The sequence below is a fragment of the Papio anubis genome, chromosome 2 (assembly GCF_008728515.1).
Source record: "Papio anubis isolate 15944 chromosome 2, Panubis1.0, whole genome shotgun sequence".
Lineage (NCBI taxonomy): Eukaryota > Metazoa > Chordata > Mammalia > Primates > Cercopithecidae > Papio > Papio anubis.
Genome location: NC_044977.1, coordinates 86427247 through 86438462, shown reverse-complemented (window position 1 = coordinate 86438462; position 11216 = coordinate 86427247). Strand labels below are relative to the sequence as shown.

The following is an 11216-nucleotide window of genomic DNA, read 5'->3' as shown; positions in this document are numbered from 1 at the left end:
CTGTGGTACAATGAGGTGAGTCATTTTAGTTGGGTATTGAAGCAGAGGGTGACTGTCCCAGAAGGCTGAGGAGTGCAAATAAACAAATTGAAATAAACCCTCAGGATGATTTGCTTATTAATTAGGTTTCTAGGAAGGTCTCTTCGTATCCAAACTACTTGAAAACAAAACAAAACAAAATACAACATATGCATGAGTGTCTGGAGAGTTAAGAATGCCAATTTTTTTTTTCAGAAGCCAAGACTAGTGCTGATTCTGCCACAGTAGAGATATGAGCTTTGATGACTCAAAATTATATGTACATCAGCCTCAAGCATGGTTTCTAAAATGCTTTTCCAGTCCCAGAGGGACCAATTTGGCACTCAGGGCACGCATTTGCCATGTGCCACCTCAAGCTTTGGCATCATAATCAATGAAGAGGAGCTTAATGATGAATTAGAATACTCTCTTTGGGTAAAAATTACCTGCCATTTAAAGCAGAAAGTCCTCCTCACTTTGTTAGTTGGTTGTGTAAATGCCCACCAGCCCTGTGCAGATTTGATCCACCCTAGAGTGAATGGATTAAGATTTAAGATGCAAGAGTGTCCTTGTTTTTTTTTCCCCCCCTTAGTGATCTGGCTGGATGATTTCTCCCTTCTCTTTGGTATTGCAAGGAATTGTTAAATACAGTATATGGCAAAATGGGAAGAAAGAACAGGGAAGAACATGGAAGGAAGAGAAAAACCTGATTAATCCATGACTTTTAAATAAGGGAAAGGACAGTGGGAGAAACAGGTGCAACATTTAGTTAGAGGGTAGGGCAAGAAATAGAAAGTGGGAGACATTAATAAAGACTTGTGACAATAATGCAGAAATAGCCACTGTCTAATGAGAACTTACCATGTACTAGTGCTAGGCTAGCAAGTATGCCAAGTACAACCAGTAAAAGCAGGCTTGGTCCTTGTTCTTGTGGAGCTTACCCTCTGTGGTCTACACAACTAGACTAGGTTTCTGAGGCAAAGGCCACATTCACTGATAGGCTGGGACCTCTCCAAACTCACCTTGCACCACTCTGTTCTCTGTATTTTCTCATCAGTCATTCTGTAATCTTTTCAGTTCTTCCAACCTGCCAGGCTCTCCTGCTGCCCACATATTCCCACATACTCTTCATTGCCTGAGAGCTCTTTGCCCCTTTGCTATGGTTGAGATAGGGTCTTGCTCTGTCACCCAGGCTGGAGTGCAGTGGCATGATCATGGCTCACTGCAGCTTTGACCTCCCAGGGTTCAGGTGATCCTCCCACCTTAGCCTCCTGAGTAGCTGGGACCACAGGTGTACAGCACCATGCCCAGCTGATTTTGTATTTTTTGTAGAGATGGTGTTTTGCCATGTTGCTCAGGCTGGTCTCGAGCTCCTGGGCTCCAGTGATCCTCCCACCTCAGCCTCCTAAAGTGCTGGAATTATAGGTGTGAGCCACTGTACCCAGCAGTTTGGTTTGAATGGTTGTCCCCTCCAAAACTCATGTTAAAATTTAATCCCCAAGGTGGCAGTATTTTGGGGGTAGGACCTTTAAGAGGTGATTGGTTTATAAGGGCTGGGCCCTCATAAATGAATTAATCCACTCATAATGAATGGATTAATGGGTTAGTGGATTAATGAGTTATCCTGAGAGTAGGACTAGTGGCTTTATAAGAGGAGGAAAAGATACTTCAGCTAGCACAGTTAGCTCCCTCACCATGTGATGCCCTGCACTGCCTCGAGACGCTGCGGAGAGTCTCCGCCAGCAAGAAGACCCTCACCAGATGCAGCCCCTGTACCTAGGACTTCTCAGGCTTTATAACTGTGAGCAATAAATTCCTTTTCTTTATAAGTTACTCAGTTTCAGGCATTCTGTTATAAGCAACATAAACCAGACTAAAACAGTCGTCCTAACTGGCAATCTCCTTTTCAACTCAGCAAAGACCGTCTTCCTTCCGGAAACTTCCCTGACCCCAGACTAGCTTAGAGCCTCCTGTTACATGTCCTCACAGTTCTCTGTAGGGATTAATTAATACCTTGTAACTATTGGCTTCAGGCCTGTCTTCCCCACTACTCTGTGATTTGTGAAGTCACAGACAGTGGTTTGTTCACCAGTGCCTAGCACAGGGCCTGGCATGTGAGAAATGCTTGTTAAACATTGGGGAGGTGAAAGTTCTGTTCCTTACAGCCTAGAAGTTATGGGTCTTAATTTAATTTAATTTTTAACCTTGGATTGTCAGTCCTTTTTTTTTTTTTCTTGCTTCTATGACACCTTGGTATTTCTTTATTAGTACATTTCGTTTTTACACACACCATCAAGGCAAAACAAAGGAGAGAGGTGACTGAAGAAATAAACACATTTTTTTTTCTGACATAATAAGCAGGTCTTGGGAGAATGGAACATTTTCTTCAAGGGGAAGACTGGAGCATTGGTAAAGATGTTGCTGTAAATTCACTTGGACAGAGCGCTCCAGTTTAAACCCTATAGTATTAATCTATGATTATGGCTTTTCTCATTTCTCACATTTGAAAAGGAAATATACATTTTCATTGTGACTTTAGCTTACTATGCCCTATGAAGGCTTTAAACCCAAGGACATTGAAAAGGAGAAAATTCGCACTAGAAAATACAGGCAAGGAAACATGCTTTTATGATGCTAAAAGCAGTGTGATGTCAGGGTGGACAGATGCATTTCTATGGAAAGTTGCACCCCCTTGAGTGCCAGAGAGCACCCAGATTTATTAGTCTGAGGAAAATATACCAGTGCCATAGCGTCTACCACAGAGAGCCAACTAAATGAAGCATGATTCTTACAGCGGCCTTTCGGAAACTGTAAGTGCCTACAAGCGGCCTATAAAGGGTGAATGATTAACACAGCCCCTGAGTGAAAACCACAGACGCTCTGTAGCTGATTTCACTAAATCCAGCAGTGCCTGAAATAGTTGATAACCCAGTGAGAATCTTATGTGGCACAGGAAGAGGTATAAGAACATTTAGAGACCCATAGACCAGGATTCCAGACCTAACTCTACAGCTTACAAAGGAGGGGGCCTTGGGAGAATCACTGGTCCCCATGAGCTTCCCTTCCCTTCCTGTAAAATGGGTTTAATAGTCCATAGGCACAGGATGGCTTTGTAGAACGCTCAGCCCGGGCTCAGTGCCCGCAGCCGGTTTCCGCCTTTGTTCTCTCTGCTACCAGTCGTTGAGGGCCCAGTTTCCAGGCCTGGGCGGCACAGCTGTCAGCCAGACAGTCCAAGTGGGGCCCTCTAGTTGAGGCTAATTATAAAGAAGGTTGGCAGGGTGAGAAAACTGTTTTCTTCCACTTTGGAGGTTTGATTTATTAGAAGCAGAGCCCTGAGGGGATTCGTAGGGCTAATAGGAAGTTCAAATACTGTCTTGGGTACAATGCAGTGATTTCTGCGGGTCAATTTTTCCTCTGACTAAAAGCACTTAAGAGAGCGGTGGGGGCAGAGGTAAAGGAGGCTACAATGAGGAAAACATTGAAAAGAAAGGGAAAAAGAGTTGTGCACCAGGCTGACCAGCTCCAGATTGCTGAGTTCTTAAAAAATAGAAAAGAGCCAGATCCGCAGCCGCTTTGCCCGTGACCTCCTAGCAGGCAGCTCAAAGAGGCGCTTCTTAGCAGCCCAGAGTCAGTGTGTCCGCGTGCGGCTCCCAGTCCTCGGGACGTGGGGCTAGGGTCCTGGGATCGCGGGACGGGCGGCACACCCTACTGGCAGCACGCTGAGGGTGGGTGGCCCCACGCAGCTCCCGCCGCCTCAGGAGCCCCTCCCATCACAGGCCCGCCGCTAATTGACCTGCTGTTTTCTTCATTTCCTGGTTGATAGCTTTTCTTCCCGAGCCATCTGGGACCCCGCGGGAGAGAGTCCCGCCCCTCCCCGAGGCCACCGCCCGGCTCTCTCTGCCATCCTGGCCAGCCAGCAGAGCCTGGCATGTTCAGATGCGTTGGGGAGCGGGCACCGGCCAGGCTGCCGCCCTCCTGAGCTCGCCCGAGGTCGGAGGAGACCTGACGCACCCAGACCCCTGGGCGGCAGCATGGAGCCTTCCTTTGAGCGTCCCCAAGGCTACCCCCACGTCGGGGGCTTCCGCCAGGGGACCTCAGGCAGCTTCAAACTAACTATTCTTGCCTTCTGGAACAGAACGCATTCTTCCCAAGCACAGACAGCGCGCCAGGCTCAGGGTTGCGGAGCTCTCACTCTGTGCTGGCCTTGGAGTGCGGACTTGAAGGCGTCTCGTGGAGTCCTCACCAAATCTCTTAGAGGTGAGGGCATCGCCCCCTGGGGTCACAGTGAAGAGGCCGAGGCTCAGGAGGTCAAGAGTAGCCCCGGTCGCACACCTAGTGTTGTGGGGTGCTTGTCGCTTCCCCAGAGATCATCCCTTGGATTTTTCCCTGGGGACGTTGCTTCCCTTACTCCAAGCCATGCAGTTTGGGTGGGAGGACCTCATTCTGATGGTGGCTGCATGGTGATTGCATGGTGAGCTGAGTTTCTCTAACCTGCCTTACTCAGCCGAGGACTGCTGGAGGTGTTGCATGGTTCTCTCCCTGAGAGGAAGGTGGGACAGCTGTCAGTTGGCTGGTCTTTCAGCATAAGAGTTATTGCCAGCTGCCTTGCCAGGCCAGCTGCCTGGGGTGCTTGACTAGATTGTTCCCTTGTTGGGCCAGTCTGGAAACAACTGAGGAGTCAGCCTGGCTCCCACCTGCCCTGCCCCAGTGTACTCTTGCTCCCACCAGGGCTCACAGGACAAAGGGCTGGCCCTGGAGCACAGAGTGGACTCCTTTGGCATCGTAGGAAGAGGGCTGTGTGGGTGAGTGGAGAGCGCTCAGTGAAATCACGTACCTTCCTGTAGCTTGGTTATCACTTGTAAATAACATATGTGGGCTTCCATCTGCACTCTTGGTCTATACCCATACATTTAGGGGTAGACTTAGTCACCACCATTCCCGTATCTTTCCCTCCCCGCAATGAAATCTAGTAGGCCTATTGTGCTGGTGGTGGGGTACAGTCTTAAGGTAGAAGAGACAAAGAGGTGGCACTTCCACTGCGTATTTATCATACCTATGTCCAGTGGCCTGACTCCGCACCAGCTCCTGGACTCCATAAGCTCCGCGGTACCCAACTGCTTAGACAGTTGACTGGATTAGCATATTGTCAACCTAAATAACAAACAGAGAGACTCTCTAAAAGCCCCTCTATTCCCAAATACCTGTTCTTGAATAAATATAATTTTCTTTTAGAGAGCCTCTCTCTGTTATTTAGGTTGACAGTTCATTTGTTCATTCATTCATTCAACCTAGAGATTTTCAGGCCCTGGGCCAGGCATTGACCTTTTCCAACTCATAACACTAAACTGATTTATCTCAAGTATTCAGAACAAAATTTTATGTTCCATGGGGAATTTTTAAGGATTTAGAAATTCAGATTAGTACTATTGCTACTTTTTAAACTTATAAATTCCCACTCCCTTTGAGGGAAATCACATTAATTAATTTTCATTTTCATGTATCTAGAAAAATCTCTTACTGATTTAAAACAAAAATGTTTCTCTGATTCAGTCAGAATCACAGCTAAGATATTTACTGAAAGAATAAGTAACAACTACATACATGACAACTGAATCAACAAGGAGAGAAATCTCTTTAAATAAGATAATGTAGGTTGATTCACCTAACCACATTATGGTTATTTCATTAACTCTCCAATCGAAATTCCAAAGCCTCATTCTGTTTGCTGAGGTAAATTTGTTTAACATGAAGCCCTGACACCCTTTAAAATAATTACGCTTCTAAATGAAAGTTTAATTTTTAATCATTTGCTTTGCTAAAATAGAAGCAAATGAGAGGGTAATATGACAATTTAAAGGATTTGCAGTAGATCCCCTAGAGCTGGAGGAGACATGATTTTTTTCTGAGTATTGCTGACTAGTGTAGGAATTTTAAGTATGGTAATAGAACTACTTCCTCACAATGTTTGCTTCTTTGATGAAAATGAAACTAGACGGAATTAGAAGCCCACAGAGGTGAGGCAGGTCAATGCTACCTGATCAATCGCCAAACTTAATGGAGACTGTGATCTTCTCTCCACCATAACAGGTCCTCTAGTGGATTTCTGGACTTGAGATTCAGGGCACTGCAATGCAAGTCTCATTATAAAAATGAGCCAATTCTCAGTGAAACAGAGTTAAAACAATTTTCATCTTAGAAGAGGTAGATGCTCTTGTGTATTTGCAAATAATGAAATCTACACAATAGGAGGGACAGCTTAGTTCATCTCCTCTTTTGGCTAAAAGCTGTGATTTTTGGTTTGTTTGCTTTTTAAGTCACTTTCCAGCAGTTAAATATGATATCTGCCCAGTTCAGGTTTAGAATGTGCATTCTTTTCAGAGATATTTTTAATCAGAATTACCAGATGATGAGCGAAAAACAAAGCCCCTTTTAATTGATAACTCTCTAGATAATAGGCTTGATTAAGGAGTTTTTAGTCTCTCTTCATTGGGACACACTCTTGCAAATAACCACTTTTTTCTCTTTCCAGGAATTGTGAATTGCTGCAATTCTCTTTACCTTTTCACATTCCTCATTGCTTCAGGTGGCGGAGGATACAATTTTCAATACCACATGTGCTTATTTACTTAAGATAAAATGAAAACAGCATAGAAGGAAAATGTACTTGTAATTCTCTTTTGTAGGGCTGCTTCAAGAACTGAGCTCTGAGGTTGAGGGCTCATTTTACAGTGGCCTTGACTTGTAATCTATATTTTGTTTGATTAACTGTCCCTGGTCCTTTTAAAACTGGTGAGAGTGCAATGACATTCACAGTAGTCGGAGTCTTTAGGAGTTCACAGATGACTTTTCTGAAGCTTACTACCATTATTATTTATTGCACAAACAACCATAAGGCACTATTAATATAAATCAAAGTGAAAGAGAAAGTTCATCCACAATCTTAATCAAATTGTTTTCATTTTTTAACTTTCCTCCCAAATCTTGTTTATGGACAGAAGAATTTTTTACACAGTTGTAATTGTAGGATAGATAAGATTTTGTATTTTCCTTTTAAATGTAAGGTATCATACACATTTTTCAGTATTACATTATAGTCTTCACAATTAAAATGCTTATTTCATTAAATGGTGAGACTCTAACCATTTTTCATTTATGAACATTTAGATTAAAAACATAGTATACAGGCCGGGCGCAGTGGCTTATGCCTGTAATGGCAGCACTTTGGGAGGCCGAGGCGGGTCGATCACGATATCAGGAGATCGAGACCATCCTGGCTAACACGGTGAAACCCCATCTCTACTAAAAAAAATACAAAAAATTAGCTGGGTGTGGTGGTGGACGCCTGTAGTCCCAGCTACTTGGGAGGCTGAGGCAGGAGAATGGTGTGAACCTGGGAGGTGGAGTTTGCAGTGAGCCAAGATCGCACCACTGCATTCCAGCCTGGGCGACAGAGCAAGACTCTGTCTCAAACAAACAAACAAAACAACAACAACAACAACAACAAAACACGGTATATAAATGTTGCTGCAAAGTGTATTTTTATTGCATAATTCAAAAAATTATTTTGGGTTATCTCCTTGGTATAATGTCCTCAAAGTGAGGTCAAAGGGTATGAATATTTTTATTCTTTTTAGCGTATTACAAAATTGTATTCTTAATGAGTTGTACTCATTTACACTGCAATTTTTGACAACATCAGTTTTATCTGATAGCATGGGGAATTCTCATTTAAATTTTTTTCTTCTTGAACTGCTAGAAAGTGGCTATGTTTTGACTTCATTATATCATTGTCAGTAGACCAATGAATGTTATCTCTTGCTCTCTTGAGAAAGAATGCGATGGCACTTCTTTAGATCCTTAACTCATCGTTTCATAAACTAATGATTAGGATACAACCAAAGGAAATATTATTTAGAAATCTTAGCATGATTTAATTTCTATTTTCTTATCTTGTCACTTTCTTTTATCTGCTTTTAGTTGGGATGTTAGAAGCAGAAGGGGTCCCAGCTGGGATTAAAGGGGGATTCGGTGTTACTGTTCCCCAAATTGTTCACCCAATGCCCTGTCATTCCCTATGTCTTTGCTTATGTACTCCATTTAGCCTGGAAAATCCTTTCCTTTTGTCCCCATTTTAATGACTGTGGTAGGCAGAATTCTAAAACCAAGATTCCAAGCTCTACTCCCTAGAATTCATTGATTGATAAGCTATCACTCCCATGATTATGTTTTGTTATATGGCATAGTTGACTTTAAGATAGGCTTAGGCGGGGCGCAATGACTCACGCCTGTAATCCCAGCAATTTGGGAGGCCGAGGCAGGCGGATCACAAGGTCAAGAGATCGAGACCATCCTTGCCAACATGGTGAAACCCCATCTCTACTAAAAATACAAAAATTAACTGGGCGTGGTGGTGCGCATCTATAGTCCCAGTTACTCAGGAGGCTGAGGCAGGAGAATTGCTTGAACCTGGAGTGCAGTGGCACAATCTCAGCTCACTGCAACCTCCGCCTCCCAGGTTCAAGATAGACCAATAGCAGGCTCTGAAATTGAGGCAACAATTAATAGCCTACTAACCAAAAAAAGTCCAGGACCAGATGATTCACAGCTGAATTCTTACCAGAGGGTGGGATAAGGGAGGAGTTGGTACCCCATTCCCTTCTGGAAACTATTCCAATCAATATATAAATCCTCCCAACTCATTTTATGAGGCCAACATCATCCTGATACCGTGCCTGGCAGAGATACAACAAAAAGAGAATTTTAAAATCACCCTTGATGAACATCGTATGCAAAAATCCTCAATAAAAATACTGGCAAACCGGATTCAGCGCAACACATCAAAAGCTTATCCACCATGATCAAGTGGGCTTCATCCCTGATGCAAGGCTGGTTCAACATTCGCAAATCAACAAACATAATCCAGCATATAAACAGAACCAAAGACAAGAAACTACATGATTATCTCAATAGATGCAGAAAAGGCTTTGACAAAATTCAACAGCCCTTTCATGCTAAAAACGCCAATAAATTCGGGTATTGATGGAACGTAACTTTCAAAATAATAAGAGCTATTTATGACAAAACCCACAGCCAGCCATCATACTGAATGGGCAAAAACTGGAAAATTCCTCAAAACTGGCACGTTGATTGTGATGCCCTTCTCTCACCACTCCTATTCAACATATAGTGTTGGAAGTTCTGGCTAGGGCAATTAGGCAAGAGAAAGAAATCAGGGGTATTCAGTTAGAAAAGAAGAAGTCAAATTGTCCCTGTTTGCAGATGACATGATTGTATATTTAGAAACCCCATTGTCTCAGCCCAAAATCTCCTTAAGCTGATAAGCAACTTCAGCAAAGTCTCACAGATACAAAATTAATGTGCAAAAATCACAAGCATTCTTATACACCAGTAACAGACAAACAGAGAGCCAAAATCATGAATGAACCTCCATTCACAATTGCTTCCAAAGAGAACGCTCACCAGGAATCCAACTTACAAGGGATGTAAAGGACCTCTTCAAGGAGAACTTACAAACCACTGCTCACTGAAATAAAAGAGGACACAAACAAATGGAACATACCATGTCATGATAGGAAGAATCAATATCGCGGAAAATGGCCATACCGCTGTAATGAGTAGGATTCAATGCCATCCCCATCAAGCTACCAATTACTTCTTCACAGAATGGAAAAACTGCTTTAAAGTTCATATGGAACCAAAAAGAGCCCGCGATCTCCAAGACAAACCTGTAAGTCAAAGAACAAAGCTGGAGGCATCACGCTACCTGACTTCAAACTATACTACAAGGCTACAGTAACCAAAACAGCATGGTAATTGTACCAAAACAGAGATATAGACCAATGGAACAGAACAGAGTCCCTGTGAAAATAATACCACATCTACAGCCATCTGATTTTGACAAACCCAGGAAAAAACAAGAATGGGGAAAGGATTCCTATTTAATAAATGGTGCTGGGAAAATCACAGCCATAAGTAGAAAGCTGAAACTGATCCTTTCCTTTACCCTTATAATGAAAATTAATTCAAGATGGATTAGAGACTTAAATGTTAGACCTAATACCATAAAAATCCTAGAGGAAAACCTAGGTAGTACCATTCTGTGACATAGGCATGGGCAAAGACTTGCGTCTAAACACCAAAAGCAACGGGCAGCAAAGCCAAAATTGACAAAATGGGATCTCATTAAACTAAAGAGCTTCTGCACAGCAAAAGAAACTACCATCAGGAGTGAACAGGCAACCTACAGAATGGGAGAAAATTTTGCACCCACTATCTGACAAAGGCTAATTATCCAGAACCTACAAAGAACTCCAAACAAATTTACAAGAAAAACAAACAACCCCATCAAAAAGTGGGCAAAGGATATGAATAAAAATACAAAAATTAACTGGGCTGGTGGTTTTATCTATAGTCCCCCCAGTTAATGCAGGAGGCTGAGGCAGGAGAATTGCTTGAACCTGAGGCTGGAGGCTGCAGTGAGGCCGAGATTGTGCCACTGCACTCCAGCCTGGCGACAGAGCAAGACTCTGTCTCAAAAAAAAAAAAAAAAAAGATAGGCTTATCTGGGTGGGCTTGACCTAATCATATGAGTTCTTTTAAAAGCTGAGAGTTTTCTTTTCTGTTTGCAGAGGGAAAGTCATAGATTTGAAGCCCCTGTAGGAATTTGGCATGCCACTGCTGGCTCGAAGATGGAGGCAGTCACACGCCAAGGACTGTGGGCCTCCTTCAGGAACTGCGAGTAGCCCCACCTGACAGCCAGCAAGAAAACAGTGCCCTCACACCTACAGCTGCAATCAGTCAACAACCTGAATGAGCGTGGAAGCAGATCCTTCCCTGGAGCTTTCAGATAAGAGCTGAGATGGCCAACATTTTGTCTTAGGCCTTGTGAGACCTTATGCAGAGAACCCAGCTGAGAACACCTGGACTTCTGACCCACACAGCTGTGAAGTAAATGAGGATGTTGTCTTAAGCTGCTAAATTGGTGGTAATTTGTTAGAGCAACAACAGAAAACAGATACAATGACATAGAAAGAGCTTTGTCTTACATAATAAACATTAATTTTAGCCAAGTTGCTGGACTTGAGAGAGTTCACATGTAACAGTTGCTGACTGAAGCCCATGGCAGCCTGAATGCTTTGGTTGCCAGGGACTCGTACTCCTGTCCTCTCTGCTTTGGT

At 43.3% G+C, this 11216-nt stretch overlaps 1 long non-coding RNA gene across 1 annotated transcript; it reads left to right on the top strand.

Annotated features, from left to right (window-relative positions):
• The first annotated feature begins 1431 nt into the window (after positions 1 to 1431).
• On the top strand, positions 1432 to 11008 carry LOC110742559. Its single transcript, XR_002520369.2, has 2 exons — positions 1432 to 2828; positions 10668 to 11008. It is a non-coding gene; the product is annotated as an uncharacterized LOC110742559 (long non-coding RNA).
• The last annotated feature ends 208 nt before the right edge of the window (positions 11009 to 11216 follow it).